Below are 5033 nucleotides of genomic sequence, written 5' to 3'. Positions count from 1 at the left end.
AAATCTTTAAAAGTAACTTAATCATTAGCATAAGTCATAAACATAAGTGTGGAATACTAACAACGGTCTTCGGGTTATGTGCACATTCAGTCCAGCTAGTTCAACCATCAAGTCCTCCATTAACATCAACATCAACATCATGCTCATCTGCATCAATAACACCTAGTGAGTCTATTGACTCAGCAAACCTTAACCATGATAACAAGTAATGCATATACATCCACATGCAACATTGAAAATACTTTTACTTAAAATAGCTTTTCATGAACATACATAAACTTAAACCATTTTTCTTTCATAATATATATTTCATTTTCATCATATACATATACATTTTTCTTTTATTGAATTCGGATCGTTAATTGTGACTTTCGCATCAGCTGAAGGTTGATGGATCCATCTACGTGTAACTACAGTACTGGCTGGCGGGGACATCAGCGACATTCTCACCCGTCAAATGAGCTTTGGCCTTACATATCATCATATCATGTCGATGGAAATACGATCATAGGGATCTCTCTGGGGACTTCTCCCGTAAACGGGCTCCCTCTAGGGCTTTTTCCCTCACGATATCTCCAATCATAATATGGTATCATCATAATAGACACAATCAATTCACCTCCTTCAACCTCTCATATTTCCATCACTTATAAAAATTCATGCATATAGATATCATTTTTCTTTTAAACCAAGCGTGCAACACGTATTTTAGCGTTAAAGTTTCATCATAGAATTTCATAAACATTTTAACATTTATTATAGCATTCAGGGCACTGCCAGGACGTCTAACCTTTTTCAGGTGTAAAATACCCGTTTTGCCTCTAAAAGTTTAACTTTCTCAATTTATCCTTAGACCTTTAAACGACGACCCAAATCGCTCCAAACTTAATATGACACCTTATAATACACTCATAAATATTTCTTAGACGTAAACCTAAGCCCTCGACTAATTTTTCAATTTTTTTTAAAACTTAGACATACATTCCGCTTTTAACTCGTATATACTCGAAACTTAACCAAACATGAACCATATCTTAATAACACCTAGTTATACCGTATACAACACAATTGAAGCCAACTAAGACCCTTGAACAAGCCTAGACCAGCCACGTTAATGCCCTATTTCATTCAAGCCCTAACTTACCCATCCCATGCAACCTTCGACCCTAGCCCTTAGCCAACCCGTCCACACCCTAGTTACCATCCTAGGATCAAGACAAACCTCTAGGAACCCTACTGGATGGAACCTACTCATCCTAGGAGCCGCAGCCCTAAAGTCGTGACAAGAAGCCATGCGCGACATTCCTATGTGCGTCTCCTTCCTAGGCTTTGTACCAGCCTCCCCTTGAGACATCTAGGACAATTATTAGACCCTAATAGAATACATGAATGCACCCTAACAGCACCTAAGTGTCGTGCTTCCGAAGGACTCCTAGCCGAAACCCTAGTCCACAAAAAATCCAAATTTTCGTTCAACTTACCCCCCCCCCCCCCTCCTTTTCCAGCCTTCAAACATTCTCCTAAGGGTTCTTAAACATGTGGAAAAACATTCCTTCAAGGTTCCCTTCCATTGCAGCCCCTTTGTGCATCATTAGGAAGAGTTTTAAAAGATCAAAACACTAATTTTATGCATAATAAGTCATAAAAACAAAAATACAAAAGTGTATCATATTTTTCATGCATCATGCATCAAACATATAATATGGTGTGATAGATGATAAAAAGGATATTAAGGCTTGTCTTTGCATTTATTACGCAAAAAAAAAAACAACTGACGATGTGAGTAACGTTGGCGGAGATAGACCCTTTTTGAATTTCTTCAAGAAAACATGGCTTTCCTCTTCAATTTCACGTGTGGTATGTGTTTCTTGGATGATGGAAGAGTCCTTGTGATTTTTAGGTGAAGGGGGCGTGTGGTTATGGGTGTGGTTGGGGAGGATTTTGGCTTTCTGTTTTAATTAAAACTCATGGTGCAAATTTGGGCCCATTAGTCAAGTATAATAGGCCCATTAAGCCCATTAGTTATTATTTAAAATACTTTGTTTAGGAAAGTTTGTGAATTTATTAGCCGAGTTCTTGAAAAGTTCATATTTTCATCAAAAATCGAATATCATTTAAAAGTACGACTCGCATTATAAAAACACATCAATACACATCATTTTTGAAAATTTCAATTAAAATACACCGCACATTAAACAATAAAAAATATTATTTAATAAAAATATTTTTCCTTATATGGTCTCCGGTCTCCTTTCCTCGATCGCGTCTCGAATGACCGTTAAAACACAGTTTTATGCATTCTAGTAGAAAAGTGCATTTTAAACATGTAAACATGTACACCATATTTAATTCATGCAATTAAAACCATTTGATTAAAATATATAAGAAATTGGATAACTTGCATGCATGTGGTTCACGTAAACCTTCTAATTTTTGGGACGCTACATATAGTTTTTGGCCTAGTGGTAAGCGCTTGATCTTAACACAATTCATTGATCGTTAAGAAATATTGTCAGTAAATTGTTCTATTACTATTCTACATTCACGTTTTATATTATTTTTACAGTAGCATGACACTGAAGACATTGTATATCTTAAAAGTGTAGGGAGAGAGGGGGAGGATTGGTTGTTTTGTTTTATGGTACAACACTTAGCATGTTTTTTAATGTTTAAAATCTCGAGCATGAAAATTTTTCTTTTTATTCTTTGAGAAAATACACTTGTGATTACATGACACACTAATTGACTTGTTGGATTGTTTTCATCAATCAAGAGATTGCATCACACCTAGAATTAATTGAGATGAGTTGTAGTTGTAGCTAAAGTATTTTGGTACAAACTACCTTTGTATCGAATTTTGAGACATTATCTATGTATTTTAATTCATACTTATATGAATTAGTTGTGAATTAGCAAAGAGGTGAGCTCATAAGAAAATGAAAAAAAAATAATAAAAGAAAAAATCTAGAAATTTTCTGATTATTCTTTGATGCGTAAATACAGAGGAGAATGACTTAGGAGATTATTTAAGCGATCCTTGGAACGTTTGAGCCTCTCAGGCCTACCAAATGTATCATTCATATCTCTAGTGTCCCATTTTGAGCCTACTTAAAATCGAATAGAGTGTGTCAAAAGCAAACACTAAGCCCCCATGTGTATTCTTTCATAATCCTACATCAACTACCCAATCTTAGTTCATTCACTATTCTTCTACCTTAATTTTGAGAGAAATAAACTTCTTTAGTGCTTTAAAAGTTTTAATAACTCCTATGTGTTAAAAAACAAAAAGATTGGAGAGTTTGCGAAAAATCGTGAAGGAATGAAAGAGTATTGAAAAAAATTATAATCAGTAAAGAAAAGATGAAAGAATGTTATATTGTGAAGTAAAGGAATAAAACAGATGGTTGTTCGTCGATGGATGGAAAAAAAAAAAGATGTGGGATTGAATTTAAATGATGAAAGTAGAAAGAAGTTAAACAAGTTAGATGGAGGATGATAAAATTCAGCAAGGGGAGAAGATAAGAGATGAAAAGTGTGTTGTATGATTAAATTTTTTTATTTTATTTCATTTTGAGCCCTACTTTTATTGTAGCCGTGAGAAAGACATATTGAACGGGGTAATATTCTTCCAATATTTAGTAGAGAACAGTATGAAAGATGGGCTCACTGAGAGTTTCATAAAAAAAAATCAGAAAATATGAGCACACCTAGAATTAAAACACATTTCATTAATATGAGTTTTGACTTCCACACTACACACGTCTCATTATCTTGATCTTTTCTCGTGAATGCTCGAGTTTTGAAGTTGTAACGAAAGTGAATTTTATTATTTGTTAAGTGTGATCCTTTGATTGAGCGTGGCGAAATTTAGTGAGTTAAAAAGTGTTGACTGTATCATTTTTGTGAAGAACATTGAATATTACTATTTAATATTTTTATTTTCTGATTTTTTTGATGATGAACAAAGGCTAAGTGTGGGGAAATTGATAAATCCAGATCATATCGAATTTAGGGATTTCATTTTCGTTTTTATCTTGAATTTTCATTCCTTATTTTGTGCTTGTTTGATTTAATTTTATCTTATTTATAGATTTGAACAACAGAGGGAAAAAAACCAAATTTTGGAGATAAGATTATTGTACAAGACTTCAAACGCAATAAAATATCAAAAAAAAAAGGAAATAAAATACTTATATTGTATTAATGTAACAATTTGGAGTTTTGAAAAAAAATCTGTGCAGATCTCGATAGAGATGAAGTCTCACATTTTAAAAATAAAATCTATACAATCTTTTCGACAACTTGAACTTGACATGAGTTTAAAAGATTTGAAGGATTATGCCCGTTAAGTTGACATAAAAGGTTGTGTACAGCTGGAAAGCACGACACTTGAACAGAGGAGAACATAGAGAAAAGGTAAAAGAGTTCTCAGAAGACAACGACAAAGAGTGAGAAGAAGAAGAATGCAGAAGAATATAGAGGCAAAAGGCAGAAGTGGGAGGAAACCTACGGTTTCAAATTACGACTTTAGGTTGAAAGATTGAAATTTCACAGCGACTTAATACGGTTGAATCTAATTAAATTTAGTTATGAATATTGGACTGTTAGATTGAATTAAATTTATTAATTCGAGAAATCGTTTAATAAATAATCTTGAGAATTTTCTCGTGAATTAAATAATTAATTTATTGAATTTGAATTTGATATTTAGATTATAAAATCTTCTCGGTATCGTTGTGCACCTTAATCATTTTTAAGAATTTAAATTTTCATCTAAAATTCCCACATCTCTAGTTTGGATCAATTAATTTATTTTAATTGTTTAATTTAATTTTAATTAATTTTGTCATCAGTTGAATTTGATTAACATAAATTATGAAAAATGATTCATATTCTGATATTTAAATGTTATATATGTAAGTACTATACTTGGACTCATCATACAATTACTACTACTTAATTTGATCTGTATGCTAGAATTATTCTCAACCAAAATCGTCAGTCAGACATGCAATAACTCGAACCTTTAGCTG

The sequence above is a fragment of the Primulina eburnea genome, chromosome 9, assembly GCF_022965805.1.
Source record: "Primulina eburnea isolate SZY01 chromosome 9, ASM2296580v1, whole genome shotgun sequence".
Taxonomy (NCBI): Eukaryota; Viridiplantae; Streptophyta; class Magnoliopsida; order Lamiales; family Gesneriaceae; genus Primulina; species Primulina eburnea.
Note: the sequence above shows the minus strand (reverse complement) of the source record.